At 38.6% G+C, this 22,783-nt stretch overlaps 1 protein-coding gene across 3 annotated transcripts in view; it reads left to right on the forward strand.

Annotated features, from left to right (window-relative positions):
- The window catches only part of TMTC2 (transmembrane and tetratricopeptide repeat containing 2), an 842,237-nt gene that overhangs the window by 640,824 nt on the left and 178,630 nt on the right, over positions 1-22,783 (forward strand). For all 3 annotated transcript variants that reach the window (XR_003791067.1, XR_003791066.1, XR_003791068.1), the window contains one exon: positions 5,593-5,700. The gene's annotated coding sequence lies outside the window, so the exon portion shown is untranslated. The remainder of the gene's footprint in view (positions 1-5,592; positions 5,701-22,783) is intronic.

A 22,783-nucleotide genomic window follows, 5' to 3' on the forward strand; every position in this document is an offset into this window, starting at 1 on the left:
GGGAGCATTTAGTCCCTTTACATTTAAGGTAATTATCGATGTGTATGTTCCTATTCCCATTTTCTAAATTGTTTTGGGTTCGTTATTATAGGTCTTTTCCTTCTCTTGTGTTTCTTGCCTAGAGAAGTTCCTTTAGCATTTGTTGTAAAGCTGGTTTGATGGTGCTGAACTCTCTCAGCTTTTGCTTGTCAGTAAAGGTTTTAATTTCTCCATCAAATCTAACTGAGATCCTTGCTGGGTAGAGTAGTCTTGGTTGCAGGTTTTTCTCCTTCATCATTTTCAGTGTGTCCTGCCGGTCCCTTCTGGCTTGCAGAGTTTCTGCTGAGAGATCAGGTGTTAACCTTATGGGGATTCCCTTGTGTGTTATTTGTTGTTCTTCCCTTGCTGCTTTTAATATGCTTTCTTTGTATTTAATTTTTGACAGTTTGATTAATATGTGTTTTGGCATATTTCTCTTTGGATTTATCCTGTATGGGACTCTCTGTGCTTCCTGGACTTGATTACCTATTTCCTTTACCATATTAGGGAAGTTTTCAACTATAAGCTCTTCAAATATTTTCTCAGTCCCTTTCTTTTTCTCTTCTTCTGGAACCCCTATAATTCGAATGTTGGTGCATTTAATGTTGTCCCAGAGGTCTCTGAGACTGTCCTCAGGTCTTTTCATTCTTTTTCCTTTATTCTGCTCTGCAGTAGTTATTTCCACTATTTTATCTTCCAGGTCACTTATCCATGCTTCTACCTCAGTTATTCTGCTATTGATCCCATCTATAGTCTTTTTCATTTCATTTATTGTGTTGTTCATCATTGTTTGTTTCATCTTTAGTTCTTCTACGTCCTTGTTAAATGTTTCTTGCATTTTGTCCATTCTATGCCCAAGATTTTGGATCATCTTTACTATCATTATTCTGAATTCTTTTTCAGGTAGACTGCCTATTTCCTTTTCATTTGTTAGGTCTCGTACATTTTTATCTTGCTCCTTCATCTGCTGTGTGTTTTTCTGTCTTCTCATTTTGCTTATCTTACTGTGTTTGGGGTCTCCTTTTTGCAGGCTGCAGGTTCGTAGTTCCCGTTGTTTTTGATGTCTGTCTGCAGTGGCTAAGGTTGGTTCAGTGGGTTGTATAGGCTTCCTGGTGGAGGGGACTAGTGCCTCTGTTCTGGTGGATGAGGCTAGATCTTGTCGCTCTAGTGGGCAGGTCCACGTCTGGTGGTGTGTTTTGGGGTGTCCGTGGACTTATTATGATTTTAGGCAGCCTCTCTGCTAATGGGTGGGGTTGTTTTCCTGTCTTGCTAGTTGTTTGGCATAGGTTGTCCAGCACTGTAGCTTGCTGGACGTTGAGGGAAGCTGGGTGCTGGTGTTGAGATGGAGTTCTCTGGGAGATTTTCGCCGTTTGACATCATGTGGAGCTGGGAGGACTCTTGTGGACCAGTGTCCTGAAGTTGGCTCTCCCACCTCAGAGGCACAGCACTGACTCCTGGCTGCAGCACCAAGAGCCTTTCATACACACAGCTCAGAATAAAAGGGAGAAAAAGTAGAGAGAAAGAATTAGTAGAAGTAGGAGGAAAGAAAGAAAGAAAGAAAGAAGGAAAGAAAGGAGGGAAGGAAGGAAGAAAGAAAGAAGAAAAGAAGGAAAGCAGGAAAAGGAAAGGAGGGAGGGAGGGAGGAAGGAAGGAGGGAAGGAAGGAAAAAAGAAAGAAAGAAAGAAGATACGGTAAAATAAAATAAAATGTAATAAAGTTATTAAATTAAAAATATTTAGAAAAAAAAGGGACGGATAGAACCTTAGGACAATTGGTGGAAGCAAAGCTATACAGACAAAATCTTACCCAGAAGCGTACACATACACCCTAACAAAAAGAGGTAAAGGGGAAAAAATCATAACTCTTGCTCTCAAAGTCCATCTTCTCAATTTGGGATGATTCGTGGTCGGAAGGAAGGAAGGAAGGAAGGAAGAAAGAAAGAAAGAAAGAAAGAAGGTAAAAATAAAGTTATTAAAATTAATTATTAAGAAAAAAATTTAAAAAAACAAAAAAATGGACGGATAGAACCCTAGGACAAATGGTGGAAGCAAAGCTGTACAGACAAAATCTCACAAAGAGGCATACACATACACACTCACAAAAAGAGGAAAAGGGGAAAAAAAATCATAGATCTTGCTCTCGAGGTCCACCTCCTCAATCTGGGATGATTCGTTGTCTATTCATGTATTCCACAGATTCAGGGAACATCAAGTTGATCGTGGAGCTTTAATCAGCTGCTTCTGAGGCTGCTGGGAGAGATTTCCCTTTCTCTTCTTTGTTCTCACAGCTCACAGGGGCTCAGCTTTGGATTTGGCCCCGCCTCTGTATGTAGGTCGCCGGAGGGCGTCTGTTTTTTGCTCAGACAGGACGGGGTTAAAGGAGCCGCTGATTGGGGGCTCTGGCGCACTCAGGCCGGGGGTGAGGGAGGGGCACGGCGTGCGGGGTGGGCCTGCGGCGGCAGAGGACGGCGTGACATTGCACCAGCCTGAGGGCCGCCGTGCGTTCTCCCGGGGAAGTTGTCCCTGGAGCCCGGGAAACTGGCAGTGGCAGGCTGCACAGGCTCCCCGGAAGAGGCGTGTAGATAGTGACCTGTGCTCGCACACAGGCCCCTTGGTGGCGGCAGCAGCAGCCTTAGCGTCTCCCGCCCGTCTCTGGGGTCCGTGCTTTTAGCCGCGGCTCACGCGCGTCTCGGGGGTCCGCGCTTTTTGCCGCGGCTCGCGCCCGTCTCTGAGGTTCGCGCTTTTAGCCACGGCTGGGGCCTGTCTCTGGAGCTCCTTTAAGCAGGGCTCTTAATCCCCTCTCCTCGCGCACCAGGAAACAGAGGGAAAAAAAAGTCTCTTGCCTCTTCGGCAGGTCGACTTTTTCCAGGACTCCTTCCTGGCTAGCCGTGGCGCACTAACTGTGCAGGCTGTGTTCACGCCGCCAACCCCAGTCCTCTCCCGGTGCTCCGACCAAAGCCCGAGCCTCAGCTCCCAGCCCCGCCCGCCCCGGCGGGTGAGCAGACAAGCCTCTCGGACTGGTGAGTGCCGGTCGGCCCTGATCCTCTGTGCGGTAATCTCGCTTTGCCCTCCGCACCCCTGTTGCTGTGCTCTCCTCCGCGGCTCCGGCGGCCGAAGCTTTCCCCCTCCGCCACCCGCAGTCTCCGCCTCCGAAGGGGCTTCCTAGTGTGTGGAAAGCTGTCCTCCTTCACAGCTCCCTCCCACTGGTACAGGTCCCGTCCCTATCCTTTTGTCTCTGTTTTTTCTTTTTTTTTTTTGTCCTACGCAGGTACGTGGGGGGTTTCTTGCGTTTTGGGCGGTCTGAGGTCTTCTGCCAGCGTTCAGTAGTTGTTCTGTAGGAGTTGTTCCACGTGTAGATGTATTCCTGGTGTATCTGTGGGGAGGAAGGTGATCTCCGCGTCTTACTCTTCCGCCATCTTCCCGGAAGCCCCCCCATCTTTAATTTCTTTCATCAGTGTCTTATAGTTTTCTGCATACAGGTCTTTTGTCTCCTTAGGTAGATTTATTCCTAGGTATTTTATTCTGTTTGTTGTAGTGGTAAATGTGAGTGTTTCCTTAATTTCTCTTTCAGATTTTTCATCATTAGTGTATAGGAATGCAAGAGATTTCTGTGCATTTATTTTGTATACTGCAACTTTACCAAATTCATTGATTAGCCCTAGTAGTTTTCTGGTAGCATCTTTAGGATTCTCTGTGTATAGTGTCATGTCATCTGCAAACTGTGACAGCTACTTCTTTTCCAGTTTGGATTCCTTTTATATCTTTTTGTTCTCTGATTGCTGTGGCTAAAACGTCCAAAACTGTGTTGAATAATAGTGGTGAGAGTGGACAACCTTGTCTTGTTCCTGATCTTAGAGGAAATGGTTAGAGTTTTTCACCATTGAGAATGATGTTGGCTGTGGGTTTGTCATGTCTGGCCTTTATTATGTTGAGGTAAGTTCCCTCTATGCCTACTTTCTGGAGGGTTTTTATCATAAATGGGTGGTGAATTTTGTCAAAAGCTTTCTCTGCATCTATTGAGATGATCATTTGGTTTTTATTCTTCAATTTGTTAATATGGTGTATCACATTGATTGATTTGCATATATTGAAGAATCCTTGCATACCTGGGATAAGTCCCAGCTGACCGTGGTATATGACCCTTTTAATGTGCCGTGGGATTCTGTTTGCTAGTAGTTTGTTGAGGATTTTTACACCTATGTTCATCAGTGATATTGGCCTGTAGTTTTCTTTTTTTGTGACATCTTTGTCTGGTTTTAGTGTCAGGGTGATGGTGGCCTGGGAGAATGAGTTTGGGAGTGTTCTTGCCTCTGCTATATTTTGGAAGAGTTTGAGAAGGATAGGTGTTAGCTCTTCTCTCAGTGTGTGATAGAATTCGCCTGTGAAGCCATCTGGTCCTGGGCTTTTGTTTGTTGGAAGATTTTTAATCACTTTAAACTTCAGTGCTTGTGATTGGTCTGTTTATATTTTCTATTTCTTTGTGGTTCTGCCTTGGAAGATTGTGCTTTCTAAGAATTTGTCCATTTCTTCCAGGTTGTCCATTTTTTTGGCATATAGTTGCTTGTAGTAATCTCTCATGATCCTTTGTATTTCTGCAGTGTCGGTTGTTACTTTTTTTTTTCATTTCTAATTCTATTGATTTGAGTCTTCCCCCTTGTTTTCTTGATGAGTCTGGCTAATGGTTTATCTATTTTGTTTATCTTCTCAAAGAACCAGCTTTTAGTTTTATTGCTCTTTGCTATTGTTTCCTTCATTTCCTTTTCATTTATTTCTGATCTGATCTTATGATTTCTTTCATTCTGCTAACTTTAGGTGTTTTGGTTCTAATAAAAAATATTATTAAATGAAATATTATAGAGTATATTCTTCAGTTCAATATGAATCTGCAGGAAGGTATTGCTACATGTTATGATAGAACAAAACTTTATTAAATACCTTCCTTTCCCTGGGCATAAAAGTTCTTTCTTGTAATATAGCAGATTGTGTGTTTAGGAGGAGGAGTTGGCAATGGGTAATTCCAAAGAGAGGGAAATAAAAAATCAAATTGATTTGGTGTTATAAAATACTATTGACATTGAGTTTTGTATTAAATTTCTCTTCCTATATCTTTTCAGGAGGGTTATTTCTAAGAAGATTGCATTGTTTGGGCATGGGCAAACTGAAGTATTTAATTACCCTCTGGAATGATCCAATTAGGATTTTTGACTGAGTCTCTTTTCTCAAGAAGCTGCTCTCTCAGATCTTGAACTGAAATCAGTGATTTCCCTTGCTTGTATAACACTAGCTATACCAGTGGCTCTTAAACTTGAGCATACATCAGAATCACCAGGAGAGCTTGTTAAACCACAGACTCAGGGGCTCTACAGCAGGAGTAAGTGATTTAGTAGATGAGGGGGAGAGCCAGGTGACTTGAATATCTATCAGTTCTCAGGTGATGCTGATAGAGTAGCTTTGCAAACCGTTGGTTTATATACCGTGTTTGGCTTGTAGCATCTGCTTTCTCCTTTTCTTCAAGCCTGAAGGTGCCTGCTTCTGAATCTGATGGTTTGGAATTTCTTTGTATTTTCATCTTCAGGACCAATGGAAAGCTAAGCAGGAGGTGTATACTAATCCCGTCCTCAAAAAGTCATTGTTAAGTCCACTACGACTCTCAATTTGGCTGACTTGTGCTCCGGTTCCAAAGGTAACTTTAAAATTCTTTATTTCTCTCAAGCGTACCAGATTTTTTCCTCGACAGTCTTAGTGGTTTTTTTTTATTATTATTATTTTGTTCTAAGTGATAGACTTCTAGTGTATCTCCTGCTTCTTTTCATAGATTTTATAAGTTTTAACCAGATGAATTTTCCACAACACTGCTTTGCCTATACCACTCTTTCCTGAGTGATTAAGTGAAATAACATATATGAATGTTTAAGAGTTTGAATGCCTCATTTAAATTGTCATTATGCTTAAAATCCTGCAGTTGCTTTCAATGCCTAGAAACATTCCCCAGCTATTGACCTATGAGCTAGGAAGGTGATAAAGTTTTCCAGAGTGAACCCAGTCTTTTACCTATCTCTTAGGTCTTGTTGTAGTTGTTGTTCAGATTGTCTCCTCTGCCCAAGAAATTTAGATTATTTACTTGTTCATATTGGAACTAAGGTTTGGAAATGTGGGTTAAAAACACACGTCTAAATACTGAATGTGAAATCTGTCTCCCTCTACTTTGCCTTTTACCTCATTCTCTCTTTCTATTCTCTTCTCTGGAGAGGCTGGGTTTTTTTCTCTTCCGGACACATTTCTAAATCATTGTTTAATTTGCCCAGGTTCTAATCTTTCTTAAACTACTGCACAATCTTCTACCCTGGAGCCCCTGTGGAGTTTCTCCTGAGCTTCCCCAAACTCCAAAAACGTCTTCCTCCACAGCTGTGCCATGTTCTTCTCATGCAGTCCTTCAGGACTTAGCATCTTAAATGTTTCTTTATATTCTCTGTATCCAGTAGAGTGAAACTTTGTGTCCTTTACAAGTTAGAGCTTCTGTGACTGCTATTGTAGCTGATGTGTCTTTATAAATAATGTTTGGTAGTGATTTTAAAAAATATTCAAAGTAAACAAAGCAACAGTGAGGTGGCATCCTATTGAAACACAAAATGAGAACCAAAATTTTGGGCTTTTGTGTGTAAAGTTCTCAGTTGGTGCTGTAGTAAGTTTGAAATGGAAGAAGACTAAGAGAATAGCTTATGCTAATATTCTTTTTATTGTCTCAGGAGATTGGGTTAGTGTTGATGTGGTGTGACCACCCTGATATCTAGATATCAAGCTGGTGATAAGTGAAGCAGGCATGATGTCTTACACAACCTTCCTCATGACTTTCTCAGGCTAATATTACAGGAGTTACAAGTTATGTACATTTCCTTTGAAATTTACTATAATACAAGAAACAGTTTTACTTGGTATGTGCCTATGATTTCTCTTTCTTATTTTATCTTATCACTTCTGGTTGGGGAACTGCTAACCGTGGTGCTCCAAGGACAGTGGTGCTTCAAGGACAAAGGACGACCCTGCCTGAAAAAGTTTCAGCATTACAGCCCCTACTGGACTCTTAATAGCCCTCCCCACCATGTTGCAATGGTTAAGAAATTCCTGAGCCCATCCGGGAGATGCCCACCTGGGCAACAGGGCCTGTCCCAGATAAGGAAAGGCATATGCCCTGTCCCACTCCCACCCTGTAGAAGGAAGGTATATGTGCCTTGACCAGTCAGTAAACGAAAATTTCACCTAGGACCATTCTTTTGTTTTCTGCCTGTAAAAACTGATCAATAGCACATGCTCGGTCTCTACTCTCCCAGACTACTAGGACGTCGGCCTGCTTTTCTGGCAGCCACCCTTCCCTCTAATAAATTCTATCTTCTTTACATTCTGCCTTGTGTCTGGAAATTCTTTTCCAACCCACATTTGGACGACACTAACTACATTATTTCAATGGTTATGACTCATTTTTATTATTTACATTTTTAAATATTCATATATTATTAGAACACTAAAAAAAACCCTAATTTATATTTAGTTAAAATTTACTCTTGAGTTTAAATTAATATCTTAATAAAAACTGCTTTTCTCTTTCTCAGTTTTGCATCTTTTTTTTCAACTTAGGGTTGATTCCTATTATTCATTAGTGTTTTCACTATAAAATTTCTCTATTGCCTTTTTCTTTTGAATGGTAAGAATGAGCTGGTTGTATTAAGTGTGGATGATTATTTTTCTACTTTTACCTTATTTAAATGTAATGAGAATCAAGAGGAGAAGTGAATGGGGACAAGTTGGGCAGTGCTCTGATAGTGTAGATTGGGGGCATCAATATTGACAGATGGTTTAACTAGTTAGACTGACTTGACTCGTCAAATTAGATGGTAAAGGAAGAAGCAAATTTCAGAAAGGGTTAGTGTCGTTTTTCTTGGTAGTCAAACCTAACTACGAGGCCACAAAGTTCAATCACTATGAATGTAACACATTCAGGAATATGTGAACGATTGCATTTAGGGATTTCCTTTTTTTTGTCAAGGGGAGTAAGAAAATCAATTGTTAGCTTTCCCTTCCGCCCCTCTTGCCCTCTCCCGTGTTCAGTGTTATATGTGAAAAGGCTGCAATTTTGGCACTAATGTGTATGATCAGTCTCAATTACTGGTCTGAAACTTACTCTGTCCAAATCTTGAACATTCTGAAGGCATATGTGTCACTCTTAATCAAAGCTCTTAGTCCCAAAAGGGAATAAGATAATGATAAGAATAGTACTGCTAAATTTATCTCACAACCTAGCATTTTAGAATCTCTTCTTAAAGTCAGCCATAAGCAGAGAATATCTCAGCAGTAAGATATTCTATAATACTGCATTTCCTTACATATAAATAGAAATATGTAAAGGTTTTATGATTTCATTGTTTCAGATGTGTTTGAATATCTAAGTATACTATTAGAAGTCAATGTTACTTTTTTAATCGGTGTTTCCCTTGAACACAGCATATCCCGTTCACTATGGCTGTAACTTCTTGGTAAAAGTCGCTAGACACTGTGTAAAAGGAATACCAACAGATGGCCAGTGTTCATGGACTTAACTTTTAAGCAGCATCTTTTATGTAGTTCTGACATGTTCAGGCTCAGCTTACTAAATTCATTGATACCTGCAAGGTGGTATTTGTTCAAGTTCAAACAATGTTCCAGTTAGCCTATTTCCCATAAACCCTTTCTAAATCATTCCCTACCCAAGCTATCCTGGTGTGCTTTTGACGTGGCTGCCATACTTTCCAGCCTGAAACAAAATTATAAGGAAGGAGAAAACCAGAGGGTTATAGGGTTATAAGACTATTTTTGTCTGTTTTATGAATGCTTATTTCTTTAGTAATAAGTAGAAGGATTTGGAAAATACAATATCTTGTTATTTTCAGATTCTAAAGCTCTATGATTCTTTGACCTCATATATTGTGAAAGGTGTTATGCATATTAAACACTTAGTTTTGAAAACAAATTTATTCAAGCAAAGAAAATGATTGACTCATGAATATAAAAAGAGCGACCTGTGAAGACAAATGGCATTTTTTATTTTTCAGTGAGCCTTCAATTTTTTTTTTTTTTGCGCTACGCGGGCCTCTCACTGTTGTGGCCTCTCCCGTTGCGGAGCACAGGCTCCGGATGCACAGGCTCAGTGGCCATGGCTCTCGGGCCCAGCCGCTCTGCGGCATATGGGATCTTCCCGGACCGGGGCACGAACCCGGGTCCCCTGCATTGGCAGGCAGACTCTCAACCACTGCGCCACCAAGGAAGCCAAGGCTTCAATTTTTAATTTGAAAATTGAAGTAATTTTTGATCTTATTGAATAAATTCATTTCAATGAACTGTAAAGTGAATGCATCTAAATACATTGATTTATCCACGTTTATATATTTTATACATTAATAACCTGTAAGGATAAACACAATAAATATTCCAAAATACTTGGTTTTTTCCTAAAATGAGTTTTATTACAAGAATGAGAAGGTATTAATCTTAATATTATTATAGAAAATGTTTCCCAAGGGATATCTCTAAACATGTATTTAAAAAAGAATAAATTGACTATTGACCTGGCATAAGGTTTGGCTTAGTAGCTTAATTGTGGGAATGTATTTTCCAAACTTTGAGATCTATAAGATAGCCACATGAATCTGTATTCTTGCTTGAACTCATAGTTCTTTACCTCTACCTTTGTTCCTTTTCCCTCTGTATTAGTCTACTCAAGCTGTCATAAAATATCACAGACTGGGCGGTGTGGAAAAAAAAAAAACAACAGATACTTATTTGGTCACAGTTTCGGAGGCTAGAAGTTCAAGATAAAGTTCTGGCACCTTTGGTTTCTGGTGAAGGATCTCTCCCTGACTTGGAGAGGGCCAGCTTCCTTCTGTGTCCTCACATGGCCCTTCCTTGGTGTGTTTGCATGGGGATGGAGAGAAAGATCTCTGCTGTCTCTTCTCAAAAGGACATTAATCCTATTGGATCAGGGCCCCACCTTTATGACCTCATTTAACCTTAATTATTTCCTTAGAGGTACCATCTCTAAATACAGCCACATGAGGTTAGGGCTTCAATACATGAATACTGGGGAGATACACACCTTCAGTCTATAACATCCTTTTATTTCTCTTTCTCAGACCATAGGTCTTTCATTTCATGCTCTGTGACCATATAATTTCCCTTTGCAGCTTCATGTGGTGTGTTGCTTCCTTCCTTCTGGTTTTTCCACTGCTGAATTGTACTGGGCTGCAACTCACACTCTAAATGTATAGGTGCTGCTTTACAGGGCACCTTCAATACCCTTAACATTTTTAGGAGCCTACTCTCACTTTCTCATGGAATCTCTTTTCTTTTTCCTACTCTCTACTTTCTTGTGGTTGGAGAGAAAGCTTCTCTCTGGGTATGGTAGAAAGGATGATGGGTACTTCCTCCTCTCCACGGTGTCTGGGTCTTAATCCCAAGAGCCTGTGAATATGTTGTTACATGGCAATAGGGAATTAAATTACAGGTGAAATAAAGCTCGCTCACCAGTTGATTTTGAAAGTAGATTATCCTGAATATTTGTCTAGGCCTAATGTAATTACAAGATCCCTTTAGAATGCAGAAGAAAAAGTCAGAGTCAGAGATGTGAAGATGCTGTGATACTGGATCTGAAGATCGCTGAAGGGCTCACAGAAGTGTAGGTGACCTCCAGCAGCTAAAATAGGCAAGGAAATTGATTGTCTTTAATGCCTCCAGAAGGAATGCAGCCCCATCAAGACCTTAGTTCTAGCCCAGTGAAACCCATATCAGACTTTGAACCTCTAGATCTGCAAGATTATGAAGTGTTTTGGATTTTAAGCCAGTAAGTTTGTTGTAATTTTTTACAGAAGCAGTAGGAAATAAACACATTGGGGAGGCCAGGAGGCCAATAGATATGGTTGCCAAATGATCAGGTCCCTGGTTTACTATCAATCTGGATGGGAGCAGCTTCTTAATCTCCAATTCCTAAACACAAAACTTCTTATAAACATCTCTCTCGAGAACCATATCCCATCTTAGAAGGTAACCAGTGTTATTTTCAAGTCTTATTCCTGGTTGTTTACTATCCCTAGTAGCCAGCAGAATCTACTTTCTGCTTCGCAGAAGCTCCTGGCTGTTTAGTATAATACATGCCATACATGGAATTGTTCTTTAGTTAAGAATTTCTCGTGTGTGGTCTGGATCATCCTCATGAGAATAACTTGGGGTGCTTTACCCAAGACTTGCTGAATCAGTATCTCTGGGGTTGGGGCTCTGGAGTCAATATGTTTAATGAACATTTCAAGTGATTTTAATATCCACTAACATTTGAGATAAACTTTTCTCACTTATGATATTTATGAGGATAGTTTTTACAAATGTCTTAGATGCTAAAAGATTTTTTCACAGTAAAATAATTCTACATGGATATATATACCTAGAAACAAAATATTTGCTTCTGACTTCTAAATGATTATAAACTAGTGACCACATGTTTCTGAGAAACTTTCCATCAAGCTTATATCTTTATACAATATCTTACACATTAAAGACCCAATGGCAGTTTTCCTTTTTGGCATTTTCAGGAAAGCCAACGGTTTTCACATTTGCCTTGAGGTTTACTTGCAAGTAAACCTTGTTTTTTATCACGTCATTCCTATACTACTTCCTGCTGCTCTTTTGGAGTATAGGCCTTGAAGTACAATGTGAGTCTCAATAGTTTTCAATATTTTTTATGATTAAAAATATCCAGTTTCTTTGTGCAGGGGCCCACAAGCTATGGTCCACTACCTACTTTTATAAATAAAATTTTATTGAAACACAGCCACACTCATTCATTTATGTATTGCCTTTGGTTGCTTTTTGCTATAACAATAGAATTAAAGAGTTGTGACAGGGATATTATGGCTTACAAAGCCTAAAATATTTACTAACTGGCTTTTTTTAGAAAAGGTCTACCAAACCCTGCCTTAGCCTGTTAGTAATTCCTCTTTTAAAAATTTATTTCCTGTCTAATTTTTTTGCACTCAAATCTATGTTATGTTTTGTCTTCTGGGATACAAAGGATGGCTGTATTTTATATTTTGAAAGTTCTAGGATTGCAAGGTGGTTCAGCAAAATAAACTTTGAATTAGATAGAACAGAGAATCTTGAGCTCTGCCATTTACTGGCTGTGTGGCATTCAAATTCTCTGAACATCAGGTCTCTCATCTATGACTCATTAAATGAGTTCTTGCATATAAAATGTTTAGCACATTCCCTTTGCATGTGGCCTACCTTTGTGACCTTGTTAAATTATCATTTTTAAAGTAGAGCCCTGGGGTCTTGGAGGGTGAGCCTTGGTTTAACAGAAGATCACAAGGGAATTGAGATAGAGAAGTTTATTACTTCCTGGAGAAGGTACATGGCATGCCTTAAGAGGCCACATGGGGAGGTCAAGGCAGGATGCAGGCAGAGAGATGGCAGGACCTGGGGCACATGCCTTTAATAAAGTCCATAGCTGGAGTGCTTTGGGCTAAGTCCAGATTAATCAATTCAAACCAAAAGGAGTAGGGGCTTGATATGCTTCTTGAGTGTCTTATCTAAGGAGCACACCAAGGGAAGGCTTTGGGAGGCAGGGAAACTTTATCACAAGGGCCATTAGAGGATTCTTATTATGAACTTTCATTTACTTGTGACTCTGCAGGCTGTTATCTAGGGCATGTGCTCCAGGGAAGGGCTAGTGTCCATTCAAATCCTCTGTAGGCTACTTGGTCACTTACAGTGGAGCCAAGGAAGCAGTATTATAGAGTAGCTTAGCTACACCCTCAACATTTACTTTTATTATTTTTAATTATTTATGGTGTCCAAGTAAAAATGAAGTGTATAATAAAGCCTATTTTAAAACGATAGTTTTCTTTATATTTACCTTGGGATTCATGTATATATTACATATTTTCTGCATTATAGATATATCAATAGCTTCGGCTCTGATGTCAGTTCTACTAGATGCTGCAAACTTATACAAATTAGTGACTCTTCTGAGCCTCATTTTTCTTATTTATAGGACAGAGATCTTCTAGAATGATCATAACAGGGTTTTATGTTGTTTCTTTTGTATGAAAAATTGATAGTGCTTTAGCACAGTACTGAGTAATTAGTAGTTAATATGTGATCAATAATTATTGATTATTCTAACCATTATAAGGATTTTTTAATCAAGCAAATATTTATTGAAGATTTATTATTGGTGGGACGGAACTATTGGCCAGAAAATATCTTGGGAATATCAAAATGAACAAGATGTACTTTTTTTTTTCTTTTTTTTTTAAGAATGTATCTGTCCTGTCCTGCCCCTAGGTTCATCAGAACGATTTTTTTTTTTTTTTGAAGATGTTGGGGGTAAGAGTTTATTAATTAATTAATTTTTGCTGTGTTGGGTCTTCGTTTCTGCACGAGGGCTTTCTCTAGTTGTGGCAAGCGGGGACCACTCTTCATCGCGGTGCGTGGACCTCTCACTATCGTGGCCTCTCTTGTTGCGGAGCACAGGCTCCAGACGCACAGGCTCAGTAGTGGCTCACGGGCCCAGTTGCTCCGCGGCATGTGGGATCCTCCCAGACCAGGGCTTGAACCCATGTGCCCTGCATTAGCAAGCAGATTCTCAACCACTGTGCCACCAGGGAAGCCCCCAAGATGTACTTTTTAGCTTCAATGAGCTCAAAGTTCCATAGTAACAATAAGTAAGTGAAAGAGTAAGAAGACATAATCGGAATGTTTATTTTCAACTTCCTATTTTCATCACTACACATCGTACTCTTTCTAAGAATACTCTGCAGTTTGTAGGATAGGAAAGAGATGAGATAGGGGATGAATCAGGACAAGGAGAACTGTTAAGAATGTATTCAGTGTCACAAGAGGGAACAAGGGCATCTCCTCACTTCCCATTTCCCCTTTTTTACTGTCTTCTACTTCCTTCCTGGCACAGTCAGTACCGCAGCCAAAGACATGGAGCGAGGAGGGAGGACTGTGGAGCTAGATGAAGAATCAGTCCAGAGTTGAGGAGCTCCATGAAGGCATGAGATAGCAGGCCTGGAAAAAGAGGACGTGGGACCACTTGGGGCTGCTGCAGGGGCAGCAATGGGAGTAGATGGTTTATGTGTTGGAAGATGGGCTACATCAGACAAATAAGTAAATTGAGCAAATGAATAAATATACTGAGTTAAGTTTCTCAATCCTGGAGGAGATATAATACAATTATGCATATGGGGAAGACTTGGAAGAACTCTTGGTTGTTAGATGATAGTATGGGGCATCAGGTAAACTCCTAGTATGTACATGTATTACATATGTGATATTATATAGTTGTAATTATATAGATGCAATACAAATGTTTCCTCGTTCTGAGAGGGCTTAGAAACAATGATGTCTCAGGAGCAGTGAGTGTCCCAAGTGGCCAGAATTTGCTTTCTAAGTATCATCCTCCCTTAAAGGAGAAATGGCTGATGATAGGTTGGTGCAGAGAAGGTCCAAGATGTGCCTTAAACATGTTATTCAAAGAAAGTTAAGTCTTCAAAAATAAAATGTCTCAAAATGATAAAATAACCAGTTTGAAGGCACTCTCAATAGATGAATAGAAGGGGACTTGAGTATCAAAACAATGATAGTCATTAATTATTTTAATAAAATAAAATCTATTAATGTATGCTAATATATATTAATTAAGCAGGCAAGTAGGTAAATGGCAGAGCAATGGAAAGCTATTCCTCAGAGTTCCAGTAAGTGTTGGAAATAGAGAATCACCATTTGACAGCCATCAGATGAGGTTGATTCAGTTGGAAATTGTCCATGGATGCTAAGGCTGGTAGGTAGAATTTGAGAAACAGGGTATTAGTGTAATCTTGGAATACCTAATCCATTAGAATACTAATACTAATCCATTACAGTCAGGAAAATTGTGAATTTAAGGTGGAGAAAGCTGTTAGACACCACTAAGACCAGGTCATCAGCATTTATATCATTTGGGACAGGTTGACATTGTGTGTTTCCTGATGTTATATACCACAAAGAGCACAGCATCATTTCTGTGGTTTCCCTCCCAATGCATGGTCTGAGTCTGGTCATGAAGACTCTGTAGATGGGCCCAGGCTAAAAACCATCTACAAGCTATAAGACCTGTTCTCTTCAAAACTGTAAGAATATGAAAGACTGAGAAAGACTCAAGAATTATTCGAGATTGAAGGAGTCTATAATACACAATACCTAAGTATAAGCATATTTCTAGGATCTTAGACTAGCAAGAAAAGGGACATTGTGAGGTGTTCTGTCTATTTCTGGGGAAAAGTGTTCCCTGTAACTTAGTGATATAAAGCAAATGACATTGTATTGTATCTCATGATTTTTTTTTAGGTCAGGAATTTGGCCAGGTTTACCTGAACAATTCTTCTGTGCAATGTGGGACTGAACGTTGGCAGGTGGGCAGAAATGGAGGGCCCACTACAGCCTCAATCATATTTCTAAAGACTTGGCAGGGGGAGACTGGGCTCAGCTGGGGATTTCAGAGGGACAGCTTACCTGTGGCAGCTCCAGCATAGTAGCCTCAGGAAATCAGACTTCTTTATATGGCAGCTCAAGACACCACACACAGTATTGATGAGCAATCATTAATGTCAACTGATTCAAGGGTAGAGGAATTAGACAACACATCTTGATGGGAGAAATAGCAAAGTCATTGCAGTCATCTTTGGTCTACCACAGTGGTACAGTAAGCAGATTTGGAATGGGGTCTGAAAAGGTGGCAGTGTTACCAATGCTGAATAACTGATAAGGAGGGTTATGTGGTAGTTCATATAGATGTGTGTTCTAGTTGTAAAGAAATACACACTGGAGTGTTTGAAGTATTTAAGGATAATGTGGTATTACATCTGCATCTTACTCTCAAAAGGTTCTGGAAAGGACTTAGACATATTTGTGTGTATTTATGTACATGTATATATACATATTGTCTATGTGTATATACATATATGTATATACAGGGTGGCACAATGGGGCAAATGTGGTAAAATATTAACAATTGGATATTCTGGTTGAAGGTGATATGGGAATTCTGGCTGCTTTTCTGTATGTTTGAAATTATTTCAAAATATAAAATTTAAAGAGAAAGGAAAATTTAAATTTAAGGAAAAAAATGATTAGAGTCTGAAGTAAGGTAGCTGCAATGGACATGAAGAGAAGAGGATGAATTGATGATAAATAAGACTTTAATAGACAACTGGATATTAGATTGAGAAAGATGGGTTGCTTGGAACACTGTCATAAGCACAGAAGTTCCATTGGCTGCTCATTTACAGAGAGAAGCAAACTAGCAAAGCTTGCCAATAACACTTTGCACTGACATTTTGCTTTGTCCTTTAATGATCACCCTGGAAAACAAACAATCCGCCAAGTTTAATTTTAAAAAGCATTGAGACTGTTTAAACAGAGTCAGATTTACTTAAATGTATAATGGATTCCTTCATTCGTAATAAAATCTGTGGCTCTTTCTTATCTGATGGAAAAATTCTTCTACGTAAGCATATTCCAAATGGATGAATAGACTAAGTGTGAGTAATGTGGTTTAGTTTGTGCATAGTACACACTTCCACAAGAGAAGAAATTCTTTCATAACAAAAGTATGTCTTAAAATATATTTTAGGATTAAAACAATCTTATTTATTGTATGAAATGCGGTGTAGAATGAGTATGCGGTGGATTCCATATGAATTACTCAAAGGTCAAAAAGAAAAGTTATAAAGCAATGAGATTTAGAACAAGGAATCTGAGGACAGTGTTATAAAGAAGTTTATATGAATAAATAAACCTTTCTTAAGGTATGACATGTGGAATGAACGTTACCTCACAGTATTTTGAAGCCTTAAAATAAATATCCCAATCGTTTTCAGTATCTCTGCTCAGGATGTAAAGTTGACAACCATCTCCATGGGGGGTGCTGACATTTTGCTGGAACATTATGAAAAGAGAGCTCCTGCTGTGGATAGGAAACACTATTTCATCAAAACTAAGAAATGAGAAGTCAAATAAAAGGGAAGTTCTTATCAGCTTTATTAAATGTAGCCATTTTTTTTCTCTGAATTCTTTGACAACAGGTATGTAATTTTATTTCATAGGTTAAAAAATAGGTGGAATTGTGGCATGAATTATTTAGATTAGTTTTCATGAGTCAGGATGGTTGTAGAAAACAACAAAAAATGGCAGATTTTTTCTAAATTTGAATTATGATGTGAGTCATCTCAGGTGCTTCATAAAGCACTTAACCTATATCCAACAGCAACAGTAAATCTAGCTAGTGATATAGCATGCTTCTCCAGTGTGTGTGCCCATGTATGCACTTGTGTCTGCATTGCAGGAAATGAAAGTGGACATGTAGAAGGGAATGAACTGAAGATGAAGAAAGGTGACTTTAACTGAGAATTAGAAAGCCTTATAGATGAGAATTAGAAAGCCATATCAGAGACTTTAGCTTTCTGAATTCACTTTATTTTGCATATGTATGTGTACATCTGTGTATTTTTGTTAAAAATCATAAGATTTCTGATACTGATTCTTTTTTTTTGTTTGTTTGTTTTTTGCGATACGCGGGCCTTTCACTGTTGTGGCCTCTCCCGTTGCGGAGCACAGGCTCCGGCTGCGTAGGCTCAGTGGCCATGGCTCACGGGCCCAGCCGCTCCGCGGCATGTGGGATCCTCCCGGATCAGGGCATGAAGCCGTGTCCCCTGCATCGGCAGGCGGACTCTCAACCATTGCGCCACCAGGGAAGCCCTAGATTTCTGATATTGATTCTTAAGAATTCTGTACTAGTCTTTTGTTTCTTACTTGATAGTTGAAGTAATCACTTAAATATAGCATATTAGATAATCATGTCTGTATTAGTTATCCATCACTGTATACCAAATTACCTCAAAACCTAGCAACTTCAAACAACATTTATTGTCTCACAGTTTTGGGCGTCAAGAATCTATGCACAGCTTAGCTCTATGCCTTTGACTCCAAGTTTCTCACATACTTGCAATGTAAGGGACAGGCTGGGGCTATAGATATTTCAGTAGGGGAGCCTCCAAGCTCACTCACATGGCTGTTGGCAGGCCTCAGGTCTGGCTGTTTGTTGGTGGGAAACCTCAGTTGTTTGCCATGAAGACCTCTATGTGGAGTTACTAACAACACGGCAGTTTATTTCCCCCCACAGTGAGGTGTACATGTGTGAGAGGGAGAAACAGGGACTGAAGTCAAAGTCTTTCTGTATCTAATTTTGCAATTGACATCTAATCGCTTTTGAAGTATTATTTGTTAGCAGCAACTCCCTAGGTCCAGTATTCACTCAAAAAATGATGTTACACAAGGATATGAGTACCAGGAGGTAAGAATCCCTGGGAACCAACCACCGTGATGTTAAAAGTTCTTGGTCACTCCTGGATCATGAATTTCTCCCTTTGCAGCTTTCTGCTGGACTCTGACCTATTGCCAAGTTAAGCCATTGCTTCTTTCCTTCCTGCTTCTCTTCTATTCCCTCTTTTATCAGCTTTCTCCAATTCCCAAAATTTATGTTTTAAATCAGTGGTCATCAAACTGAGAATTCCAAAGAATTACATAGGCAATTTCTACATCAACTTTATGTTCTCTTTCCTAATATTGTTCTGCCTGAGATATTCCTGGACTCACAATGGCACTTTTCCTTTACAGATGTAAAATAATCCTCAATCCTCTGACCATCCCTTTTATTGCTCCTCAGTTTTGCTATGGAACATTGCTCCTGTATATATAAACCTCTGGGATGCAAACAAATGAGAGGTATCCTTCAATGGTTAATTAAGGTAGCCTAAAGTCTGAGTGCTTCCCCATTTTTCCTTTCCTTGTGTATTATCTTTTTCAGAATGAAGCATGATTTTTACAAATTGGATATTTTGGTCTTTTGAGGTATTCTGTATTCAGATATATGGTCATATATGGTCTTGAATATTAAGGACAACTCTTTTTTTTTTTTTTTTTTTTTTTTTTTTTTGTGGTACGTGGGCCTCTCACTGTTGTGGCCTCTCCAGTTGCGGAGCACAGGCTCCGGACGCGCAGGCTCAGTGGCCATGGCTCACGGGCCCAGCCGCTCCGCGGCATGTGGGATTTTTCCAGACTGGGGCACGAACCTGTGTCCCCTGCATCGGCAGGCGGACTGTCAACCACTGTGCCACCAGGGAAGCCCGACAACTCTCTTTTTAATAATTTGCCTCCTTATCCTTACCTCCATCCCCATTTCCACCATTTTAAGAAACTTTTTTTTTTTTTTTTTCCTGGATGGAAGAGTCCTTGGGAGCAAAAATTACTAACTGCTAAAAGTGGCATTTTCAAGTATTTAAACATAAGCAATTCTTAACTATTCTAGACCCTAATCTCTGGGGTGTATAATTAGTTAGAAATAAAAACAGCCACAAAAGTTAAAGCAGAATAGGTTAGTTTAAAAGAAAAATCACTAAAGTATTTTCTGGGACTACAAAAATGATCTAGGTATGCTGGATAAAATCCAAAGATAAAACTGGTATGTTTTCTTTTTTCAAGACTTAATATGTATATTTTTAAAAGGTAGCAAAAATTGGTCTTTATCAAATCATGTGTAATATGTCCCAATCACAGTCAAGCTTCACGTTATTTCCTTCTACAAAATGCTTAATATTTTATGCCTTTTCCCCCCCATAAATTTATTTATTTATTTGTTTTTGGCTGCATTGGGTCTTCGCTGCTGTGCGCAGGCTTTCTTTAGTTGCGGCAAGCAGGGGCTACTCTTCGTTGCAGTGCACGGGCTTCTCATTGCAGTGGCTTCTCTTGTTGTGGAGCATGGGCTCTAGGCACACGGGCTTCAGTAGTTGTGGTGCAGGGGCTTAGTTGTTCCGCGGCATGTGGGATCTTCCTGGACCAGGGATCGAACCCATGTCCTCTGCACTGGCAGGTGGATTCTTAACCACTGCACCACCAGGGAAGCCCAATATTTTATGCTTTTTTTTGACAAATATCTTTAACCAAAAATTTTTTAGCTAGTAGACACAATATTCAGCACATTATGCTTTTTTCTTTGGATAAAAACAGAAAACTAGAATATCTAGACAGATCAATAAGGAAACAACATACTTAAATGATAATATAGACAAATTGGACCTAATAGACATATACAGACCATTTCACCCAAGAGCAGAAGAATGTACATTCTTAAACATCTATGCAACTTTCTCCAGGATAAATTAAATATTAGCTCACAAAACAAATCTTAACAAAGTTAAGATTTTAAGAAGATTGAATTTAAGAAGATTGAAATCATACCAAGTGTCTTTTCTGGCCACAGTGGAGTGAAACTAGATATCAATAGCAAAAGGAAACTGGAAAATTCACAAATATGTGAAAATTTAACAACACACTCTTGAACAACCATTGGGCCAAAGAAGACATCAAAAAGGAAATTAGAAAATACTCTGAGGCAAACAAAAATGAAAATACAACATAAAAATCATAAGAGATACAGCAAAAGTAGTACTAAGAGAGAAGTTTGTAATATGTGCCTACTTAAAAAAACAAAAACCTCAGACAACCTAACTTTGTATGCCAAGGAACTAGAAAAAGAACAAACTGAATCCAAATTTATCAGAAGGAAGGAAATAACAAAGATTAGGGCAAAAATAAACAAAATAGAAAAATAATAGGAAAAAATCAGGAAAACTAAAAGTTACCTTTTCAAAATGAAACAAAATTGACAAACCATTAGCTAAATTAAGGAAAAAAGAACACATAAAATCAGAAATGAAAGAGGAGACATTACAACTAATACTACGGAGATAGAAAGGATCATGAGTGACTACTATGAACAATTATATATTAACAAATTAGATTTCTTAGAAGAAATGGATAAAAATCCTAGAAATATACAATTTGCAAAGATTAAGTGATGAAGAAGTAGAAAGTATGAATAGACCTATAGCTGATATAGAGAATAAATCAGTTATCAAAGCTGCCCAACAAAAGCCTAGGTTGAGTTTGTTTCACTGATGAATTCTATCAAATATTTAAAGAGTAATTGATGCCAACCCTCTTCAAACTCTTCCAAAAAACTGAAGAGGAAGGAACTGTTCCAAACTCATTTTATGAGGCCAGCATTACCCTAATACCAAAGTCAGACAAAGATGCCACAAGAAAATAAAATTACAGGTCAGTATCCCTGAGGAACATAAATGTAAAAGTTGATCACACACCATAGCCTAGTGGAATTTATCTCTAGGATGCAAAATTGGTTCAATATATTAAGATCAATTAATATGATGTACCATCCTAACAGAATAAGGAATTAAATCACATTTCAGTAGATGCAGAAAAAGCAGTTGACAAAACTCAACACTTTTCAGAATAAAAACTCAAACTAGGATTACAAGGAAACTACCTCAACATAATATAGGCCATATATGAAAATCCCCCTGCTAACATCATACTCAATGGTGAAAAGCTGTATGCTTATTTTCTAAAATCAGGAACAAGATAAGAATGCCTACTCTCACCTCTTCTATTCAACATAGGACTAGAAGTCATAGCTGGAGCAGTTAGACAAGAAACGGAAAAGGCATCCCAATTGGAAAGGAAGAAGTAAAATTGTCCCTGTTTGCAGATAACATGCTTTTATATATAGAAACCACTAAAAACTCCATAAAGAGACAAACTCTTAGAACTAATAACAAATTGAGTAAAGTTGCAGGACACAAAATCAAAATACAAAAATCAGTTGCATTTCTGTACACTAACAAGAAACTACCTGAAAAGAAATTAAGAAAATAATTTTATTTTCACTAGCATAGAGAAGACTAAAATACTTAGGAATAAACTTAACCAAGGAGGTGAAAGACATTTATATCGAAAACTGTAAAACATTGATGAAAGAAATTAAAGAAAACACAAACAAATGGAAAGACAACCTGTGCTCATGAATTGGAAAACAATATTGTTAAAATGTGCACTACCCAAAGTGATATATCAAAATTCCAATGGCATTTTTTTACAGATAAATAATTCTTTAATTTATATAGAATCATAAAAGTTCACAAATAGACAAATCAGTCTTAAAAAAGAACAGAGCTGGAGGCATCATGCTGCCTGACTTTAAACTATATTACAAAACTATAGTAATCAAAACAGTACAAGACTGGAATAAAAAGAGACATATAGACCAAAGGAACAGAATAGAGAGCCCAAAAATAAACACAAACATATAAGGTCAACTAATCTTCAACAAGAGTGCCAAGACAACACAATGGGGAAAGGATAGTCTCTTCAATAAATGGTTGAAAAAAAACTGAAAAATCATATGTAGAAGAATGAAATTGGGCTCTTACACTGCACACAACTCAGAATGGATTAAAGACTTAATTAAAATGCAAGACCTGAAACTGTAGAACTTCTAGAAGAAAACGGGAAAAGCTTACAGATTTTGGTCTTGGGAATGGTTTCATGGTTATGAAACCAAAAGCACAGCAACAAAAACAAAAGTAAGCAAGCAGGACCATATCAGACTAAAATACTTCTTCACAGCAAAGGAAACAACAGAGTGAAAAGACAACTTAGGGAGTGGGAGAAAATATTTGCAAACCATATATAAGGGGTTAATACCCAAAACACACATGGAAATCTGACAACTCAATAGGGAAAAATTTTAAATCCAGATTAAATAATGGCTTATGGATCTGACCATACAT

The sequence above is a fragment of the Monodon monoceros genome, unplaced genomic scaffold (assembly GCF_005190385.1).
Source record: "Monodon monoceros isolate NGI ecotype Baffin Bay Population unplaced genomic scaffold, NGI_Narwhal_1 Super_Scaffold_6, whole genome shotgun sequence".
Taxonomy (NCBI): domain Eukaryota; kingdom Metazoa; phylum Chordata; class Mammalia; order Artiodactyla; family Monodontidae; genus Monodon; species Monodon monoceros.